The sequence below is a fragment of the Cetorhinus maximus genome, chromosome 16 (assembly GCF_964194155.1).
Source record: "Cetorhinus maximus chromosome 16, sCetMax3.hap1.1, whole genome shotgun sequence".
In the NCBI taxonomy this organism is placed as follows: Eukaryota; Metazoa; Chordata; class Chondrichthyes; order Lamniformes; family Cetorhinidae; genus Cetorhinus; species Cetorhinus maximus.
The window spans coordinates 12,157,394-12,181,035 of record NC_135894.1 but is presented as its reverse complement, the minus strand read 5'-3'; positions in this window follow the sequence as shown (position 1 = coordinate 12,181,035).

The following is a 23,642-nucleotide window of genomic DNA, read 5'->3' as shown; positions in this document are numbered from 1 at the left end:
GACTTTTTAAGGAGGTTACAATTGCCAGAATTATGCCATAGGGTTAAATTATGAAGACAGGTTCCATAAATTTTGCTTATATTCCTTGTGTTTAAAAAATTGAGGGGTGTTCGAATGGAGCTGTTTAAGGTGATGAAGGGATCGAAAGAATAAGTACATAGGAACAGGAGTGGACCATTCAGTGCCATGGGCCTCTTCCACCATCCAGTTAGATCACAGCTGCCCTGTACCTCAACTTCATTTATCTGCCTCTGCTCTACATCCCTTGATGACCTTACACAACAAGATATCTATGAGTTAGGATCTTTGGGTTGTCGTGCGGGGATGGGCCCCGCTCGCCGATGCGTAAAATGATGCGCGGTGACATCGGGGGCGTGTGTCCCAACATCACTGCGCATCATTCAGGTCTTCAGTTCAGCGGGCGCACACTGGAGTCGACTGCATGGCCGCCGAACTGTCAAAGGTCTCTTTAGGCCATTTAAAAACTAATTAAAATAATTAAAGGAGCTGACCACGGGCGGGATGAGGTCTCATGAAGGATTTATAATTTAAATGAATTTTTAAATTAAAATTCATTGACATGGTCCAGCTCGTGTGACGCTGTCACATGAAGGGACATGTCTGAATTTTTGTTCTCTTTATTCAAATTTTTCAAAGTGTAATGAAACTCCCTGAGGCACGGAGTTGCCTCAGGGAGATTTCTGAGCTATTTTGCGCGCTTGCGTGAAAGACTGCAGGCCCCGACTCAGCCTCCTCCCCCACCGCCCGCGCAGGGAGGGCACATCGATTCCGGGCATGCAACACACTGGGCGGGCCTTAAGTGGCTCGCCCGTGTAAAATGGCGGTGCACAGCTCACCGCAGGCGGCGATCGGCTGCGCGCCCGCCCACGCCCACGCCCGCTCCCGCTCAGCACCCCCCCTCCCTGACGGGGAGAAAATTCTCCCCATGAGGTCTAGTTTTGAAAACTTCAAATGACCGAGCATCCAGAGCCTTTAGGGGGGCAGGTTCCAGATTTACACTAACCTTTGCGTGAATAAATGTTCCCTGATTTCATGCCTAAGCGGTCAAGCTATAGTTTTAAGATTATTTGCTTCTGTTCTGAATTCCCTCGCCAGATAAAATAATCGCTTTGTATCTACAAAACCTTTCAGGTACTTTTATGTAGTTTAAATGCTTTAAGGACTTTAAGGGGAGGATTTTTCCCTTGTTGGGTGGGGGTGGCTGGGCTCGGTGGGGGCGGGCAGGGGTGGGTGGGCTCGGTGGGGGTGGGCGGGGGTGGGTGGGCTCGGTGGGGGTGGGCGGGGGTGGGCGGGGGTGGGTGGGCTCGGTGGGGGTGGGCGGGGATGGGTGGGGGTGGGTGGGGTGGGTGGGCTCGGTGGGGGTGGATGGGGGTGGGTGGGGGTGGGTGGGCTCGGTGGGGGTGGGTGGGGGTGGGTGGGGTGGGTGGGCTCGGTGGGGGTGGGCGGGGGTGGGCTCGGTGGGGGTGGGTGGGGGTGGGTGGGGTGGGTGGGCTCGGTGGGTTGGGTGGGGGTGGGCGGGGGTGGGTGGGCTCGGTGGGGGCGGGCGGGGGTGGGTGGGCTCGGTGGGGGTGGGCGGGGGTGGGTGGGGGTGGGCGGGGGTGGGTGGGCTCGGTGGGGGCGGGCGGGGGTGGGTGGGGGTGGGTGGGCTCGGTGGGGGTGGGTGGGGGTGGTCGGGAAGCCTTGGCTGGAAGACAGGATTGAACGTGTGCGAAGGGCCCATTGCACTTGTTCCCACATTCTCCTTACCAGCCTCTCTGTGACACAGTCCAGAAGGTTATGGGTTCAAGTTCCGTTCCAGGCCGGGATTTACCGGTCCGAGCCGGAACCCCTGTGCCATGGGCGGGAAGTCGGAGGGAGTCCCGCTGCAGAGCGTGGGTAAACCCCACTGAGTCGCACAATATGCAGCTCATTGATTTTGCAGCCAGGGGTTTGACACTGAATTGTGGTGTGGGGTGGGCAGCAGGGTCCCGCCCTCATATCCGGGCACCATATTTAAAAGGCAGCCAGACATTCATTCATGCATCATGCAAGGACTCTGCAAGACTGACATGACCTCCAGGAAGCAGCAGGCTTCAGCGATGCCTCACTGGAGGCTCTCCTACAGGCTGCGGAGGACAGGAGGGATGTCCTCTTTGCCAGGAATGGGAGGAGGAAGCCCACCCATCTCACCACACCTGCCAGGGAGGAGATCGCCAGGGTGGTCAGTGCCACCTCTGTATAGAGGAGGACCACCCTGCAGCACAGGGAAAGAATAACTGACCTAATCCATGCCGCCAGGATAAGTGAACCCTCTACCCCACCTCACCTCACTGTATGGATCCTGGGACATGGGTGTCAATGCCAAGGCTAGTATCTGTGCTGCCCATGCATAAAAGCCCTTTGCAAGGTGCTGGGCTGCTGCCTCATAGCCCCACTGCAGCCCATGTGGTCTGCTGCTGGGAAGGCAACTGGGCGTTGCTGATCCAGCCACACTGAAGGCACAGAAGTGGGTGAGGGAGTGGGTGACGTAGAGGGCAACTTGAAGATGCTGCTGATGCCATTCCTCTGTTCCCCTTGCCCTTCTAGCTGTTCGAGTTCGTGGGTCTGGCAGGTGCTGCCGAAGTACCATTGGGGACTAGCAGCAGTGCATCTTTCATATGGCACACATATTTGCCAATGGGTCGGCAGTGGAGGGACTCAATGTTGGGGGTGCTTGATGGGGTTTCAGTCAAGTAGGCTGCGTTGTCCTGCATGGTCTCCAGGTTCCTCGGGGCTGTTGGAGCTAATTTATCCAGGCAAGTGGACAGTATCACCTTAAACTCCTCACGTATCTTGCACATGCTGGACAGGTGCTGGGGATTCACGAGGTATCTCGTTCGACACAGAATTAGTAGCCTGCATCAGAAGTGCTTACAACCCATCCTCTACCTTTATGCAGGAGCTGACGGCACACAACAAGTGTGAGAGGGAGCAGGAGGGGCCAGCCAGAAATCTGCCCCCTCACTCAGTATGAACAGTGGGCTGGCGAGTTGGCAGGGGAGGACCGTGACTGCGCCTGTGGTGACAGGGAGGCTGTCCTCCCCCAGCCATCCAGTGAGGAAACATGCTTAACCTCTGCAAATCGAAACCTGAGGGTGATGCTCGGTGCTATGTACGAGACAGACCATGCAGTCACTCATTCTCTCCTCTTTCCATTATAGGTGCCAGCTGGAAGAGGGTGAGGCCAGACCCCACACCTGAACTGAATGCCAGCCCCCAGTGGATCTCTGAAGAGGACAAGGACGATGAATTGACACCTGTAGAGCCCTCACAACATTCACCTGCACTCTCCACCAGCCCAGAGACACTCACCTCAGTGGCTTATAGATCTAGTTTAGGCTGGGCCTCACACTCTGTTGGTCAATCACTGACACGTGTCCACAGCAGGAGGAGACAGTCACAGCCAAGGTCTCTGGCACTCAGTGGACTTCTGGCGATGAAGCCTCTGCTAAGACCAAGTCTGATAAGCCTCTGGGAGTGGTCATGGAGAAGATGCTTGACTATCAGCAAGCCGCAGGGGAACATCAGGCAGAAGTGTCAGAAGCCCTCAACAGCGTGGCATGCAAGGCATGTCCACTACTCTCTCATGTCGTGGCTCTGACATGTGGGCACATTGAAGTCTCCATGGGGAGGATGGCAGATGCCATGGCAACCCAGGTCCAGCTGAACACCCAGTTTCTGCCAGCGATGTGCACAGACTTGCGCTCCATTTCTGTAGCCATGGGTGAGCTGTCACAGTGGCTACGTGAGGGGGGGACTGGGCTTCGACCTCCCTCTAGGTGGCCTTTCTCCTGAAGGAGCCAGGGAGGGGCCCTCGGGCACCCAAAGGGAGGAGGAGTGTTAGACGGACACCCGGAGGCCTCCACTCAGGACTCTCTAAGAGTTTGCAGGTGTTCCGAGTCCCCTCTGTCTGTGAGCCCATCAGCTCCAGCCTCTGGGACCGCTGAGGCCTGCCTCAGAGCAGGAGACCCAAATAAAGCCGGGGCCCTTCAGGCCTCAGGCCTCCAGAGGACGGCCGCCAAGGTCACCGAAGACAGGAGGGCACAGTGGTGAGCAGGCTGTCTCGACCTCTACTGTGGATGGGGAAGCATCTAGGTGTAGTGGGAGGGTAAGGAAAATTAAGAAGCCCTAAGTTCACTCTAATAGCAATGGATATGCAAGCTTTGTAAGTAGTTGTTTCATTTTTGTAAATATATGATTCATTGCACTTTACGGAGGTCTGCTGGGTTTATCTTGCTGCTGCTTGTGTTAATGTCTGTGTGCACCCCGCCCCCTCTTTCAAGGGGCTGACCCAAGCTCGGTCTGTCCCCCTGAATCATTCTAGCTTAAGCAGGCATCGCTCTTGCCAAGGCCCTTGTGAGCCATGGACACGGAGCCTCTGAAACACACTGTTCCTTTTCCCTCCACTGACTTTCTGAGTCTCTAGAAAGACGTTTCCCTTGTCAGGACAGTATATTAGGGTTCCCCTTCAGTTGTCCAGTTCAGCTGACCTGCAGCTCTGCCCACTCGATGACCCTCTTCCTGACCAGCGTTTTTGAGCTGGACATTGAGGATGTGGCCTCACTGCTGGGCCTTAGCATCAGGATGTTGTGTGTGAGCTTTCAGTCCGCATCCAACACCTTCTGCCCTCCTCCTGTAACCCGCACCTACCCCCACCCCCTCCATCACCATTGACCTCCCCCACGCTGTGTTACCTCCACCCTCCCATCAGTCACCCTTGAACTCACCCCATCACCCTAACCCATCACACGTCTTCCTTCCCCAATGAGCCCATGCCTGTCATGGTCCCCATGCCCACCTTGATTCTGCCCACCTCTAGGATCCATGTACATCTCCGTGTCCCCTCAACCACTCAAACCAGCCCTTCACACGCCACAGATAGACCCTCACCCTCCCAAGCTACCGCATCCCACTGCTCCCCTAGCAGTTATATGCCCTCCCATCACCAGTACCCTCAGTTTGGCCCTGCAAGATTCCTCCACGGACATCACAGACCCCTCATTCATAACCCTTCCTCCCATCACTGTCCCTTTCTACCCCTCACTGTCCCCTGCTTTCCCCCCATCACCATCCCCTGCTTTCCCAAGGCTCCTGTACCGCTGCCCGGTGCCCTTGCCACCCTCTCCCTCACAACCCCTGCAAGGCTCCATGGTTTCATCTTCCTCCCTCACCTCTGGCCTTCCAACACATTCTCTGGCTACCACCCCCCCCACCCATTGTGTTCCAGCACCCCCTGTCTTGTCTGCATTTGCCCACCCCCCAACTCCGCCACCTCGTGTTCCAGCACCCCCCTCCACCCCTGGCCGTTTTTGCCACACATCTTCCACCGAGTTGTCCAGGCTGTTCCTGCCCGGTAAGTCGTTGGTTATCTCAATGCCACGTTGGTCTGGACGCATTTCAGACTGGTGTAAACCCCCACTGGTGGGGCAGGTGATATGCCGGGGAGCAGGGGGAGAATTCCAGTTAGGTGCTCATTTAAATCCTATTCATGATATGCTGAACTGGTTCCCAATGGCCTTTGGCAGGAAGAGCGACCTTCCATTATCCCGCCCGCCATGATGGTGGCGACTGCAAGTTCCTGCCATCATGTCCCACTGTCGGGAACCCGATATTTTTTTTCATCCCGTCACATTCTCCGTCCCCGCCTGCCATGAACCCTGTCACTGGCAGGTGCTGAAAATTCTGGCCCTAGGTGAGTTAAGCATAAAACCTATACTGCCACTTCATTGCAGTACTGAGGCAGTGCTGCACTGTTGGAGGTGCTGTCTTTTGGATGAGATGTTAGACTGAGGACCCATCCATCTTCTCAGGGAAGTATAAAAGATCCCGTGGCACTCTTCTGGAGAAGAATGGGGGAATTAATCCCAGAATCCTGGTCAATATTTATCCTCAGCCAACACTTAAATACAGATATTCTGATCATTACCGCATTGCTGCATGCAAATTGATTGCTGACTTCCTACATTACAACAGCGTCTACACTTTGAAAGTATTTAACTGGCTTTAAGGTGCTTTGTGATGTCCCAAGGTTGTGAAAGGCATGACCTAAATATAAATCTTTTCCTCCTTTCCTTTTTGATTGGGGATTAATTAACATGGTTGACATTGGTTAACATGTTCCATGTAAAACTCTTCTGTATGCTGTTTTGACACAGTTGGGCAATCTCTTTAAAGAAAATAGGTCATGATTACTTTATAATGGCGCACAAGAGAAACTTCTACTGACAGGTGAACCTGCCAGAAGAAGTTAAACTTCCCTGATGGTAAAAGTGCACATTGAGATGTTACAGCACGGAGAATCACATCATCAATTTTATTCCCCAAACTATGGCCTGTTTGGAGCACCAACAGGGCGTGCCACTGCATGCTGCAACTCATCAAAGCACTTGTGACATTTACTTCCCTATGACTGAAAAATGGAGGCTGAGCGATTGTGACAGAAACCCCATGGAAGCATCTGTACCTAAGTTTCCTGAAAGAGTAATAGTCACAATTCCTGAGCATCAAGCTGTTACTGATAACACATGGAACAAACAAGAGATCTCCAGAGAGTTTCTCAGAGAAGGGGTCTCCATGTCAACAGATCCCTATTTGCTAAAAAGGGATTTGAAATATGATGGAACAATCATTTGTACCTCAGGAAGTGTTTCCTTGGAATCTGACTGTAATAGTCACAAGTCCCTTTCCAGCCTGCTTTCTTTCTGAGATCTGCCAATTGTTGCACCTTACGCATATCTTGGATGCCACAAGTTTTTAAAACTTGAGCAACCAAACACTCAGGTAAGATTGTAATAGGAAAGCCTGCGATACTTGGAAGCAGTTAACATAAACGGGTACTGACTCAACAGAGGTAAATGTGTCTTAAATAGAGTGATGATTGCATTAAACACCAAAAACAATCTTGCACAGACAAATATGAGGGAAATGCAGGGTGGAATTTTCCACCCCCACCAACAGCGGGGAGCATGGTGGGCAGGTGCACTTAATTTGGTGGGAGGCAGAAAATCTGGTTCCCGATGGCAGGATAAACTGTGCGAATATTGTTCTCTCATCTTCCAAGGCAGGCAGGTTGTCATCAAACCTGCTGACAAGAGTGGTGCTGTTGTTGTCTGGTGTACTGACCTCTACATTGCAGAGGCTGAGTGTCAACTCGCAGACACTTCCTTCTACCTCCCCCTGGACCATGACCCCACCACTGAACATTAAGCCATTGTTTCCAGGACTGTCACTGACCTCATCTCCTCTGGAGATCTTCCCTCCACCGCTTCCAACCTCATAGTCTCCCAACCTCATAGTTTCTCAACCTCAGACGGCCCGTTTCTACCTCCTCCCTAAAATCCACAAACAGGACTGTCCCAGCAGACCGATCGTGTCAGCCTATTCCTGCCCCACGGAACTCATTTCTTGCTATCTTGACTCCATTGTCCCTCCCCTTGTCCAGTCTCTTCCCACCTACATCCGCGATTCCTCTGATGCCCTACATCATATCAACAATTTCCAGTTCCCTAGCCCCAACCGCCTCCTCTTCACCATGGACGTCCAATCCCTCTACACCTCCATCCCCCAGCGGGATGGTCTGAGGGCTCTCTGCTTCTTCCTCGAACAGAGGCCCGAACAATCCCCATCCACCACTACTCTCCTCCGTCTGGCTGAACTTGTTCTCACACTGAACAATTTCTCCTTTAACTCCTCTCACTTCCTCCAAATAAAAGGTGTGGCTATGGGTACCCGCATGGGCCCCAGCTATGCCTGTCTCTTTATGGGGTATGTGGAACATTCCTTGTTCCAGTCCTACTCCGGCCCCCTCCCACAACTCTTTCTCTGGTACATCGATGATTACTTCGGTGCTGCTTCATGCTCTCGTCTGGACCTGGAAAAATTTATTAATTTTGCTTCCAATTTCCACCCCTCCATCACTTTCACATGGTCCATCTCTGACACTTCCCTTCCCTTCCTTGACCTCACTGTCTCAATTTCTGGTGATAGACTGTCCACCAATATTCATTACAAGACTACCGACTCCCACAGCTACCTCGACTACAGCTCCTAACACTCCGCTTCCTGTAAGGACTCCATCCCATTCTCTCAGTTCCTTCGCCTCCGTCACATCTGTTCTGATGATGCCACTTTCAAAAACAGTTCCTCTGACATGTCCTCCTTCTTCCTTAACCGAGGTTTTCCACCCACGGTGGTTGACAGGGCCCTCAACCGTGTCCGGCCCATCTCCCGCACATCCGCCCTCACACCTTCCTCTCCCTCCCAGAAACATGATAGGGTCCCCCTTGTCCTCACTTATCACCTCACCAGCCTCCGCATTCAAAGGATCATCCTCCGCCATTTCCGCCAACTTCAGCATGATGCCACCACCAAACACATCTTCCCTTCACCCCCCTGGCGGCTTTCCACAGGGATCGTTCCCTCCGGGACACTCTGGTCCACTCCTCCATCACCCCCTACACCTCAACCCCCTCCCACCGCACCTTTCCATGCAACCGCAGAAGGTGCAACACCTGCCCCTTCACTTCCCCTCTCCTCACTGTCCAAGGGCCCAAACACTCCTTTCAAGTGAAGCAGCATTTCACTTGCACTTCCCTCAATTTAGTCTACTGCACTCGTTGCTCCCAATACGGTTTCCTCTACATTGGAGAGACCAAACGCAGATTGGGTGACCGCTTTGCAGAACACCTTCGGTCTGTCCGCAAGCATGACCCAGACCTCCCTATCGCTTGCCATTTCAACACTCCACCCTGTTCTCTTGCCCACATGTCTGTCCTTGGCCTGCTGCAATGTTCCAGTGAAGCTCAACGCAAACTGGAGGAACAGCACCTCATCTTCCAACTAGGCACTTTACAGCCTTCCGGACTTAATATTGAGTTCAACAATTTCAGATCATGAACTGTCTCCTCCATCCCCACCCCCTTTCCGATCCCCCCTTTTCCAATCATTTATAATTTTTTACACTATATTTTTTTCTTTTCCCTCCTATTTTTAAATTTATTTCGATCCATTGTTTCATCTCCACCTTTTAGCCCATTTCGATCCCTTCCCCCCACTCCACCCACACTAGGGCCATCTGCCACTAGCTTGCTTCCCTTAATGTCCCCTTTAGCACATCCTTTAGATAATATCACCACCATCAACACCCCTGTGTCCTTTTGTCTATGGCATCTTTGGAAGTCTCTTCTTGGCCTCTACCTATCACTGGCCCCCTATCGAGCTCTCCTGTCCCACCCCCTTCTACCAGCTTATATTTCATCTCATTTCTATATGTCTTAGTTTTGATGAAGGGTCATACGGACTTGAAATGTCAACTGTATCCCTCTCTGCAGATGCTGTCAGACCTGCTGAGTTTTTCCAGGTACTTTTGTTTTTGTTCCAGGTTAAAGATGGATCGAGTTTCCTGGCGAGCAATGTCAGGAACCCCAATTGCATTTATTTGCATCTTATGCACGCTCATGAAAAGGCCACCTTGCTGGAATTTGGTTCGTCCTCCAAGTTAGGTTTCCCACCAGCGAGAATTTAGAACCTTTCGTTTTACCAATGTAAGTGGCGTGCACCCTGCAAGCTTCACCTCTTCCATGTCTTTGAGGTCTGTAGATGTTGTTTCTTCTTGGGGGACCTCGCATAACTTCACTCAAGTACTGGCAGCAAATGTTGCACCGAGGCTAGACAGGGGAGGCAGGCGAAGGCTGGAAGCAGGGGTGCAGGTGGAAGGGTGGAGCGAAGGCTAGATAGGGGAGGCAGGCTTATGGAGGGAGGGTCGGGAGAGTGTCTTGGGGAGGGCAGGGGTTAGTGTCCAGGGAAGGGGGGGTTGTGTCTTAGAAGATTTGGGTCAGTAGTGTCGATGGTGGGGACCTGGGAGAGAGAATTCAGTGTACTGGTGATAGGAGGGAACAGTCAGAGGGGGAAGTGGGATGCGGTAGGGTGACAGGTCCAAGTTAAGAGTCTGGTAGGTGAAGGTCTCATTGGGGGACAGAAGAGGACATAGAAACATAGAAACATAGAAACTAGGAGCAGGAGTAGGCCATTCGGCCCTTCGAGCCTGCTCCGCCATTCATTATGATCATGGCTGATCATCCAACTCAATAGCCTGCTCCCGCTTTCTCCCCATGCCCTTTGATCCCTTTCGCCCCAAGAGCTATATCTAACTCCTTCTTGAAAACATACAATGTTTTGGTTTCAACTACTTTCTGTGGTAACGAATTCCACAGGCTCACCACTCTCTGGGTGAAGAAATTTCTCCTCATCTCAGTCCTAAATGGTCTACCCCATATCCTCAGACTGTGACCCCTGGTTCTGGATTCCCCCACTATCGGGAACATCCTTCCTGCATCTACCCTGTCTAGTCCGGTTAGAATTTTATAAGTTTCTATGAGATCCCCCCTCATTCTTCTGAACTCCAGCGAATATAATCCTAATCAACTCAATCTCTCCTCATATGTCAGCCCCACCATCCCAGGAATCAGTCGGGTAAACCTTCACTGCACTCCCTCTATAGCAAGTACATCCTTCCTCAGGTAAGGAGACCAAAACTGCACACAATATTCCAGGTGTGGTCTCACTAAGGGCCTGTACAATTGCAGCAAGACATCCCTGTTCCTGTACTCGAATCCTCTGGCTATGAAGGCCAACATACCATTTGCCTTCTTTACCGCCTGCTGCACCTGCATGCTTACCTTCAGCAACTGGTGTACGAGGATACCCAGGTCTCGTTGCACATTCCCCTCTCTCAATTTATAGCCATTCAGATAATAATCTGCCTTCCTGTTTTTGCCCCCAAAATGGATAACCTCTTATTTATCCACATTATACTGCATCTGCCATGCATTTGCCCACTTACTCAGCTTGTCCAAATCACACTGAAGCATCTCTGCATCCTCCTCACAGCTCACCCTCCCACCCAGCTTTGTGTCATCTGCAAATTTGGAGATATTACATTTAATTCCCTCATCTAAATCATTAATATATATTGTGAATAATTGAGGTCCCAGCACCGATCCCTGCGGTACCCTACTAGTCACTGCCTGCCATTCGGAAAAAGACCCGTTTATTCCTACTCTTTGTTTCCTGTCTGGCAACCAGTTTTCTATCCATCTCAATACACTACTCCCAATCCCATGCACTTTAATTTTACACGCCAATCTCTTATGTGGGACTTTGTCGAAAGCCTTCTGAAAGTCCAAATAAACCGCATCCACTGGCTGCCCCTCATCAACTCTGCTAGTTACATCCTTGAAAAATTCCAGTAGATTTGTTAAGCATGATTTTCCTTTCATAAATCCATGCTGATTCTGTCCGATTCTGCCACTGTTTTCCATGTGCTCAGCTATTAAATCTTTTATAATGGACTCAAGAATACTCCCCACTACCGACGTCAGGCTGACTGGTCTATAATTCCCTGTTTTCTCTCTGCCTCCCTTTTTAAATAGTGGGGTTACATTAGCTACCCTTCAATCTGTAGGAACTGTTCCAGAGTCTATAGAATCTCGGAAGATGACCACCAATGCATCCACTATTTCTAGAAACACTTCCTCAAGTACTCTGGGATGTAGATTATCAGGCCCTGGGGATTTATCGGCCTTCAATCCCATCAATTTCCCCAACACCATTTCCCTACTAATACTGATTTCTTTCAGTTCCTCCCTCTCACTGAACCCTGTGTTCCCCAACATTTCTGGTATGTTATTAGTGTCCTCCTTTGTGAAGACAGAACCAAAGTATGTATTTAGTTGGTCAGCCATTTCTTTGTTCCCCATTATAAATTCCCCTGTTTCTGACTGTAAGGGACCTACATTTGTCTTCACCAATCTTTTTCTCTTCACATACCTATAGAAACTTTTACAGTCAGTTTTTATGTTCCCTGCAAGCTTACTCTCGTACTCTGTTTTCCCCTTCTTAAACAATCCCTTGGTCCTCTTTTGCTGAATTCTAAACTGCTTCCAGTCCTCAGATCTTTTGTTTTTTCTGGCCAATTTGTATGCCTCTTCCTTGCATCTCATACTATCTCCAATTTCCCTTGTAAGCCATGGTTTGGCCAACTTTCCTGTTTTACTTTTACACCAGACAGGAATAAACAATTGTTGCAGTTCACCCATGCGCTCTTTGAATGTTTGCCATTGCTTATCCACTGTCATCCCTTTAAGTAATGTTTCCCAATCCATCATAGCCAACTCGCGCCTCATACCATCGTAGTTTCCTTTATTAAGATTCAGGACCCAAGTCTTAGAATCAACTACGTCACTCTCCATCTTGATAAAGAATTCTATTATATTATGGTCACTCATTCCCCAATGGGCCTCGCACAACTAGATTGCCAATTATTCTTTTCTCATTACACAATACCCAGTCAAGGATGGCCTGTTCTCTCATTGGTTCCTCAATATATTGGTCCAGAAAAACATCTCGTATACACTCCAGGAATTCGTCCTCTATGGTATTGTTACTAATTTGATTTGCCCAATCTATATGCAGATTAAAGTCGCCCATAATTATAGATGTTCCTTTATTACATGCATCTCTAATTTCCTGTTTAATGCCATTCCCAACCACCATGACAGTTTGGGGGTCTATATAGAACCCCCACTAACGTTTTTTTTCCCCTTAGTGTTTCTCAGCTCTACCCATACAGATTCCACATTGTCGGAGTTAATATCTTTCCTCACTATTGCGTTAATTTCCTCTTTTACCAGCAATGCAACTCCACCGCCTTTTCCTTTTTGTCCTTCCTAAATACTGAATACCCTTGGATGTTCAGTTCCTATCCCTGGCCACCCTGCAGCCATGTCTCCGTAATCCCGACTATATCATACCTGTTTACATCTATTTGCGTGGTTAATTCATCCAAAAGACGGGTGACTTGGATACCGGGAGGGGGCAGGGTCAGTGTTGGCATGGGGACAGTAACGGATCTCGACTCTGAGGGGAAAAGGCAGGTGGAGGCGGATTGTGATAGGCTTCAGGGTAATGGGAGGAATTCAAGGCTGATAGAGGGGAGAGTAATGGTGATATTGGGTGGGTCTATGGTGATGGGGGGAAGCTGGTGGGTGACAGGGGGAGGGTAGAAGGCGGTGGAGCAAGTTTGAAAAGTGACGTGCACCATTTTTCCAAACTATGTTGACCACACAGTTAGTCAGTGAGACCCCTGGAGGTGGGAGGAGGGTCTTTTCGGGTAGGTGGGGTTCGAGGTCAGCACAAGTGGCCGACTGAAGGGACACCCAATTAATTATGAGTCAACTGGATGCCAAAGATTCTCACTCGTGTTCTTCTCTCATTACAGCAAGTTTGTTCCTGACTCATGGGTCTCATAACATTGAGATCCCAGCAAGATGTGGAGCTGCTGTTCATTCTGTGCCATTTTTCAATGGCTGCAGTCAGAGGCAGGGATGAAGGGAGGGAGGGAGGTGGATGCCTCCAAGTGGCACAGCTGTTGGAGGGCAGACAACTTGAAACTCCAACCCTCCATTGTCCCAAGTGAATGGGCATGGCTGACAAGGGACCATGTGGTTAGTCATTCTATGTTGTCAAGACAATGGCCTCTGTAGAATCTCGAGGTTAGTGGAGACAAGCAGAAAGGTGTCCAAGTGAGGCTTCTTACACATGGCTCTCATCACCCAGGTCAAAGAGCAATGTCTCCATACACATTCATGTACGTATGGGAGGAACAACCATCTTTGGTCCTTCAGGATGTCCTTTACCTGGAAGGGGAGGGGTGGGGATGCCATGCCTAGGCTGAAGCGAGGGGAAGGGCTTAACACTGGCCCTCCAGCTTTGAGATGGAGGGAAACCTGTAAAGAACATGTTCATTTAACATATCACTTCAATTCATTTACACATCCACTGAGGTGCTGATGATGCAGGCTTCAGGCAACCCTGTCTTGGTAATGGGTCTCTCATCCAGACGAGAAGGGGGTCCCATTGCTGACTGGCACAGGGCCAGGAGGAGCAAGGGCCTGAGCAGCAAAAGGCAATGGAGCCTCTATGAGGACAAGAGGCTGGCCAACATAGACCACTGCAATGGTGAGCCTTTGCCCAACCATCGGCGTATCATCGGCAGTGCTCTTATCTTGAGATGAGTGAGGGGCAATGCCCGAGGCACCCTCGTATGTCCCAGGACCTGGTTGCTCACATCTGCCAGCGTCTCCAGGACGAGCTGCGGCTGCAAGGACCCTGGCGGAGTAGTGCAGAACGCCTGGCCTGCGCTGAGTGAATGTCTGTCCGGTGCTGTTTAAATATGGCGCCAGGATCTTCGACCCTATGAGGTAACGGCAGGGTGAGCGACTACCCCACCATGAAGTTTGCTGAGCTCGTTGCAGATGCGTAATCAATGAGCTGAAAAGTGAAAGACTGCATATGTTCACCAGCCCCGCTGCCCAGCAGGAATCCTGTCACCTCTCCCGCCCACTACCGGCCTTCATCTTCACAATGGACAATTCCCTCCATGGTTGTTTGAATGGTAATGTTTCTCCTTCTACCTATCCTCTATCTCCTTGCTGCCCTGTACCAATATGTACACTATGGAAAACCATTTTAATACAGCGCACAAGTAAACTTGAATTTCACGGCAAAGGGCAATTTAAAACAAAAATATTTGAATCAATGCAAATTTTCAAACCAGGTTTCTGTGACTTCAGGTGTAAATGCTTAGGGTTAACATTTGGGTTGCCATACTTTATGGGAGCAGGGCTCAAAATTTGTGACCTGCCTGCTCCTGGGCTGATTGAGGTGGGCAGCAGCAACTTTCCGTGTGCCCACCTCACCTGCATCATGTTGCCTGTACCTCTGCCTGCGGCCTCTGTACAGAGTGGGGGTGGTGGAGAGGCAGAGGTGGCAGCTTTGTTTGCGGATCATGTGGTGCAGCCAGCCTGCACCTTAAAGAGAAGTTGCACTAAAATATTGCTGCCATGTAAATTATTACAAAGCAAAAACCGGGGCAAAGAGAATGTTCTAAATTGATGGCTGCAGCGCTGGAGGCAAAAATGGTGCATGTCAGCAAGAGGGAGGACACCATGGGTCTGCAGGGGGCCAGGAAGTCCTCAAGGACCATAATCAAAAGGGAGACCACGGAGGTCAACTCCCAGAGTCTGAACTTGAAGACCAGGAATCAGTGCCACAAAAAGTCTGGTGACATTACGTGTGTTGTTAACAGCAGTGAAACGCAGTTTCAACTGGCATTTCCTCCTTACCATATCCCCAACCTATGGTGCTGCCCAATGCACCACATCCCCATCACTCATCCAGCAGCACTCCCTGCCACACAGGATCCTTGCCCAACATCCAGATACTCCACCTCACCTTCACCCACCAACCAGTGCTGCTAGCCTCACATTGACCTCTCACTTACTTCGCATACCTCCAGCCAATGGCAGGCACATCACCCAAACACAGGGCAACATGTCGCATTAAAAACGAGTTTCTTTCAGCTCTGGGTCTTTGCTGACAAACTTGAGGCTTAATAGGCTTGTTGGATCTTGAAATGCATCTCCCTACACACATCCTCCTTTCTCCTTTAAACATACCTTTCTCTTTGAATGTAAATTTTCTACTGTATCACTAGACTTTTAATTTTATCTCTTCTAACAATAACATACTTTGATTCCACCAATTTTATTAATAAGCTAAAAAAAATAAACACATTGCTTGGCGTCTTCTGGCTAGGTGAAAAATTTCATCCATTCTTTTGAATGGTTTATTTAAAAATGCAAATTGCTCCCTTGACACATATGCTTCTAAACATCCCCATGTTTATCTAATTACCATTTCAAACCTACTTCTATCGATACATGAAAGCCTCTAGGCCAGCTGATTTAATCCAATTAAGACACACACACATACACACATATAGACACAGACACCACTAAACACTATTTTAAAAAATAATTTCCAATAACATTATAGTCATTCATATTTTTTCATGACATCCCCCTCCTTATCGAAAAATGAACTGTCAAAATTTTTAAAAACGGCTACATTTTTGATAACCCACCTTACACTATCTCCTATACGTATTACACTACCAGATGCATGTGTTAACATGACAATATATATATATATATATAGATATATATATAGACAAATCATTGGTATCGGCTGAAATCATTCCAGTTCAGTGTCCAGGTTTTAAAATGCCCAATTTTCCCTTTAAGCTTCAAACGCTTGATAACGCATCTGTAAACAGCAACATGTATTATCTGTAGATTAAATGGTTGTTGTAATAAACTCCACCTGAATAGCTTTGCACTTCTGTCTCGAAATTTGTCCAGAAACTTTAAAGGATTGTGGTCTGTATAAACAATTGTTTCTGACGAATTGTTTGCCACATCGATGTCAAAATGCTGCAATGCTAACACCAAACCCAACATCTCCTTTGCAATAGTTGAATATCTTCTCTGTTGTGCATTCAACTTCCATGAAAAATACCCTATCAGTTTTTCAATTCCAGTGTCATCTTCTTGTAACAGTACGGTCCCAATGCCTATATCGCTTACGTCAACGGCCAACTTAAATTGTTTGGCATAATTGAGTACTGCCAAAACTGGTGTCGTAGTTAATATAGTTTTCAAACTATCAAATGCCTTCTGACACTCCAGTGTCCATTGAAACTTTTTGTTCTTTTTTAATAGTTCAGTCAGTGGAGCAACTACACTGCTAAAGTTTTGTGCAAATTTCCAGTAAAACCCACTCATGCCCAGAAATCTCAAAACTTCTCATTTTGTTATAGGCGCTGGGAAATCCACAATAGCCTTGACTTTCACATCTCTTGGAGCCACCTTACCAAGTCCAATGGTATAGTCTAGATATGTATCTTGAGCTTTTGCAAATTCACTTTTAGCCAAGTTCATCACAAAATTAGCTTCTTATAAGCGAGTAAATAATTCTTCCAGATGTTGTAAATGCTCATCCCACATCTGACTGAAAACTATTGGCATAATTGGCACAATATAAATAGCACAATTGCTTAGACCCACAATTACTTTATTTGTCAGTCTTCGAAATGTTGCAGGCGCATTCTTCATACCAAATGGCATATCTTTAAACTGATATAATCCATTTGGTGTCACAAAAGCTGATATCTCCTTTGCTTTCTCCGATAATGGTGCTTGCCAATATCCTTTTAGCAGGCCAATTTTTGTGATGGATTTTGATTGTCCCACTTTCACAATACAATCCTCCACCCATGGTAAAGGATAGGAATCCACTTTTGTTACCGCATTCACCTTTCAATAGTCCACACACACAGTCTTTGTTTTCCACTCGGTGTTGGTACCAGTACAATAGGCAAACTCCAGTTACTACAACTAGACTCAATGATATCATTTTGAAGCATGAAATCAATTTCTTTCTGTACTTGTGATAACTTTGCCAGATTTAATCTATAATGATGTTGCCTTATTGAAGATGAAACGTTTACAGAGACATCATGTATAACTAAATCTGTCCTGCCCAACTTATTCCCACAAATAGGTTTGTGTTACTGCAATAGCTTTTCCAAATCACTTTGACACTTGCCTGGAAGGTAACACGATATTAAATTTAAGATTTCAAGTACCCCCGCATAATCCAATTTGATTGGAGGAAAATCAATTTCAGAGTCTTGCATTTCTATCTCTTTCTCATCATCTTTTTTTTTTCAAAGCACTTTTTAAGCATATTTACATGACACACCCTCTGCTTCTTTCTTCTATCTGGAGTATTTATTATTAAATAATTATTAAATAAATAAGTTACTTCACTCAATTTATTTTCAATCCCGTAAGGCCCACTAAACCTTGCCTTTAATGAGTTACTCAGTACTGGTAACAGGACCAGCACATTCTCTTCAGCAATAAAACTGAGCTTTAGCTTTCTTATCTGCCTTCGCTTTCATCACTTGCTGTGATATCTTTATATGTTTCCTAGCCAACTCACATGCTCTGTCTAATCTCTCTCTGAAGTTTGATACATAATCCAGGAGAATGGTTTCTGGAGTTTGACCCAATAATTTCTCATAAATCAATTTCAGTGGTCCTATTACCTCATGACCATAAACTAGTTCAAATGGGCTAAAACCAGTTGATGCATTAGGAAAGTCTCTAATAGTAAATAGCAAGAATGGAATTCCCCTATCTCAACCCTGTAGATAATCCTGGCAGTACGTTCTCATCATAGTTTTTCAAGTTTGATGCCATCCTTCCAAAGCCCCTTGTGACTCAGGTTGGTAAGCTGTTGATTTAAACTGTTTATCCCCAAACTGTTCATTATTCCTTTAAACAGATGTGACATAAAATTTGAACCTTGATCTGATTGTATTTCTTTAGGTAAACCATACCTTGTAAAAAATTTAGCTAATTCTTCCACAATCTTCTTAGTTGCAATATTTCTTAAAGGTATCGCTTCAGGAAATGTGGTAGACACATCCATTATTGCCAGTAAGTACTGATTTCCACTTTAAGTCTTAGGGAGGGGCCCTACACAATCAATCATGACCCTAGTGAAAGGTTCTTCAAATGCTGGTACTGGGATTAAAGATGCCAGCTTAATCACTGCTTGTGGTTTCCCTATCACCTGACATGTGTAATGTGTTCCACAGAATTTGACGACATTCCTATGCAATCCTGGCCAATAAAAATGCTTCTGTACTTTTGCCTGTGTAATTCTGAACTATCCCCCCATTGGAATTTCATGAGCAATGCTCAGAATCCCAACTGGGATAACAATCTGATGTACCTCCCTCCAGCTTTCATCTGCAGAAACAAGATGTGGCCTCCATTTTCTCATTAAAATATCATCCTTAAGGTAATACATTTTGCTTCTGTTTCTGAGTAAGCTTTCTGATAGAACTGTTTTAATTGCAAATCCTCCTGGTGGAACTAAATTAACTGTCTTGAGCTAAACAGTTTAGCTGAATTGCCCTATCCTATCTCTTTTTGAACAATATTATCAAACACAGTGCCTGCTGATTGGGTTTCAATACCTTCTTCCTGCCTTTGAACTGCCTGTCCTTATTTTTCTTGTTTCAACCTGTGTGCCTGTGATCTCGCTACCACACAATCTGGAAACAATCCAGGATGGTCCTTCCATAACACTTCTATTGAAAACACCTCTACAGGCTGCTCAATCACCCACATTTGTGATCCAGCTATATCATTACCCAGAATAAATTGAACCCCTACAATTGGCAATTTTTCCACCACCCCAGCAGTTACTTTGCCAGTTTTCCACTTACTCTTTAAATTTACCTTCCACAAGGGAATAGGTTTAGCATCTCCATTAACTCTGCTTATTATCTATTGTTCTTGCAATACTCTCTCTGAATGACAAATATCACTATCCTACAACATTAAATATTGACTAGCCCCTGTGTCTCTTAAAATTTTAACATCTTTACCTACTCCACCGTGTACACATGGAAAGACTTTCCCTTCACACACAAAATCTTTAACCATTTCTGCAACCTGCTCATCAGCGTTCTCTTGGGTAAACTGTGAATGCATTCCCAATTCTTTACCTATCACTGATTCTCCCTGTTTTACCTGTACACAAACCACTGGTTTTTCCTGTGCCTGAACCTCAGAGCCCACAGTACTTTTACTTCCAGAACTTTTCTGCACCCCAATAATTCCAACAGATTTTTCCTGCAATCTCCAACACACTGACTTTGTGTGCCCCACTTTATTATAATGAAAACACCTCAGCTTTTGAATGTCATTTCTACCCTCAGCACCATCCTTTTTATTCTGAGAAAAAAAAATTCCTGGGAATTTCCAGCTACTCATTCTCTTCCCTAACTGCCCACCTTCCTTTCACCTTCCCACTTTCTATCCTTTTTGGATTTAAAAGGGTGACGATAGAAAGGCTTAGCTCTATGAACTAACTCATAATCATCAGCTATCTCTGTTGCTCGCCTCACCATCTGAACCTTTTGTTCCTCCACATGAGTTCTCACTACCGAAGGAATTAAATCTTTAAATTCGTCCAAAACAATTACCTCTCAAAGAGCTACATATGTTGTCTCTATTTTTAATGCCCATAGCCACCAGTCAAAATTACTCTGTTTTACTCTTTCAACCTCAATATATGTTTGCCCAGGCTATTTTCTTATATTCCTGAATTTCTGTCGCTGTGCTTCAGGAACCAACTCATATGCACTCAAAATAGCCATTTTTACCACATCATAATTCACTGACTTTCTTCTGACAGTGATGCATATACCTCATGAGCTATACCCACCAACTTAGATTGTAACAATAATGTCCAGTTCTCCTGCGGCCATTTCATCTGTTTAGCTATCTTCTCATATCCCATGCAGCTACATCTTCTTAACCTTCCTAATCCTGCTGCTTGGTGCTCCCCCGACATCCACAGCAGAGGTGGAGGCAGCCTGTTGACTGCTACACTCTGTCTGTGATGACCTTGGTGGGCATTCTCTGGAGGGCTGAGGTCTGGAGGGCCCTGGTCTGCTTTCAGGGTCCTGATGTGTGGCAATGGCACCCTCCTCGGCCTGTGGAGCTGGAGCTGCTGAGGTCACAGGAAGAGGGGATTCTGACTGGCTGGACACTCCCGAGTCACCTGGGTGGATGGCCCTGGCATGTGCACCTCCTGATCCTCCTCGCTATGAGTGCCCAAGGGCCCTTGGCTGACCCCTTGAGGAGTAGGGAAAGCTGGAGCGAGATCAAGCTGGCCTACGCCCCTCTTGCGTTGACACTGTTGGAGGCCAACTATAGCATCAATGATGGAGTTCAGCCTGTGCAGCAGTGCTGGACCGATGTCCTGGACCAAGGTCTCCATGGCGGCCGCCATCCTACCAGTGTTGACCTCGGTGCATTGGCATGCCGATGCTATCACCTCAGTCTGAAGGCAGACAGACTCTTCCATCGTGCCTTGCAATTTAAGGAGTGCAGCGGACATTCCTTCCTGATGTTCCCGAGCTTGCCTTTGCAGCTCCAGCAACTGAGGTATGACCGAGTCCAAAGGCTCCTCATCTGACTCAGGCTCAGCAGATTTCTGGCCTCCAGCAGTACTCCGAGTGCCGGATACCTGGGTAGTCCCAGCCTCCAGCTGCTGTGGATCAGACAATGTGATGTGCTCACCAGATTGTGATCCCAAGGCTATTCTAGAACTAGGTCCCACCGAGGTGTGTGTCTCTGCGCTGGTGGAGGGTGTGGCTAAGCGCCGTGACAGGTCTTCAATTAAGGTGTCATTAGGTTCTTCTTCTGAGATGTCTTGGGGGCTTTAGTCGAGGAACTGGCTTGTGGACCCTCTTGGCTATTTCCCAGATGTGCCTGCGAAAGCAAGGAGAGATAATCAGTGCACAGCAGGAGACTGCGGAATAGGGGAACTGACTCACAGCATGGTTATCTGATGGATATTGCATTGCTGGATCCTCACTTGGTAGAGCACTGCTGTCCTCACCATCAGCACAGGTACAATCCAGCTCCTCGCCGACCAGCTGGATGACTCTATTTTCAAAGTCTGTGAGGACCTTGATGTCAGGCATTCCTCCACCGGTCTGTGACCTCTCCCTGTTGTTGTGAGCCCGCTTGTCCTGTATGAAGACAGGATGGAGAGAGTGTAAGCAGGATGCCTGCCAGGCCAGATAAGAAGAATATCTGGCATGAGTGGGTGGTGAATGGTGTCATGGACAGGATGAGGACATGATCCGCAGGGCAGATGAAGGTGTGTGTGAGAGAGTGAATGGTGTTGCCCCTTGAACTGACAGTGAGTGAGATCCCTGTGGATGTGTAATAGGCTTGTGAGTGTGTGAGTTGAGAGTGATGAGAAGAGTGATTTACCCTGGTGGAATGTAGGAGATCATTCATCCTCTTGCAGCACTGGGTGGCTGTTCTCTTTTGCAGGGCATTGGTGCTGACCACCGCTGTCACCGCCTTGCGTGCTGGATTGGTGACCTTGCCTGCTGGTCTTCGCCCAGAGTGGGGATAGAGGACTTCACGGTGGGTCTCCATTGTGTCTAGTAGGTGCCCGAGGGAGGCGTCGCTAAATCTGGGGACAACATGTTTCCTCCCTTTGGCAGCAGCTTCCGATCCCCTGGAGAGAGCTAGCTCTGTGTAGGGGTGCTCGGATTACTGAAGGCCTGAGGTGACTGCAGGGGAATCAGAGGCCAGTGATCCGGCGTGTTTCCCAGGAATGGATTATTATTGAGGCAGGATGTTCCAGGAATGGGAGACCTTGGTCCAGGACATCGGTCCTGCACTGCTGCACAGGCTGAACTCCATCATTGATGGGATGGTACGGTGCAAAAACCCGCTATTGCAGCCGGCGGGTAAAACGTCCTTTTTCCTGCCCGCTACCACGCTTCGCTCAAACCTGGGACGATTCCACTCAATGGACCTCTCGCTTCCCAGTTCATGCTCTGCCCTAACGCCAACCTTCCCCTCCTAAGTTCCTGTTTTCAGATAACCAAGAACTGCCACCTGCCCAGGCACAGGAGCCCAGGGAAGAGGAAAGGGAGAGATGGCACTGCTCTGTTGAAGAGGGCCCATCACTTGATCTGACACTCACAACCACCAGTTTAGACACTGGCACTGCCTTCTAGCATAGAGTTGGATTCAGCATGCATTGAGTCATTTGGGCATAAGTGGCCTGCAGCCAGGCCAGAGGTAAAGGACGGCTTGGTTGCCAGCTCATTGGAGGGTGAGGTCGGAGATGGGACCTTTTTCAGAGGACTCAATGAGGACCTCGATGGGGCAGAATGTAGGTGAGCACAGACTGAAGTACACACCAAGATGCTGGGTGCATTGGTTGGTCTGCCAGAGAGCCTCCTGTTATTGTTGATGAGCATGGAGGAGTCCGACTCCAACTTGGCCGAGGGCATGGTGCAGATCCTGCCCTCTCCACAGCCTCTGCTCCATCTCCCTGTCATCCTGTAGACCTAGAGGCACTGCCACAGGGACCCCCATACCTTTCTCAACCCACTTAAAACAGATATATTTTGGAGTCAGAGGCAGAAGGGAGAAATGAACTTTGTTGATCCACTTTGTTCACTTCTACTTTACGAAATAATTGCCCTCTTCCTCTCCCCCCGCAAAAATTCAATTTCATGCAGTTAGAAAATCAAATCTCTCCAACATGTATTTCATATTAATATGGTATCAATTTGCTTGCAGTGTAAATGTGACCTGAATTTAACCACATTGTCTGTCTCTAATCAAGTTCTGCCACATCTCTGCATGTGTGATAGGGATCACTGCACTGTTAACCCTTCCCTGCTTTTCTAACTACATCTTAACTGCCCAAGGATTGCATTATATGCTGAAGGTCTCAAGTATGTGCAAGGTGGTGAACCTTACAGAGAATCCAACTACAATATGGTTGCCTGAGATAATTGCGTACCTGATTTGAAACCAAATTTTGCTCTAAACAAAACAATGTAATGTACCATCTTATATCGCATAGAAATCCCGATCACAACCGAGAATGCTAACCGGTATTTTCAAAACACCAAAGACAGCCAGTGTTCTATTAAAATTTCATCCATCACAGTAAGAATGTAAATACTTTTTGCATGAAGTGTGCCTTTTGTGGTTTACTGTGTTTGCATTAAATTGCCATTTAATGATTTCAATGAATTGTAATACAATGACATGCAATGGTTATTTTTCTCTCCAATA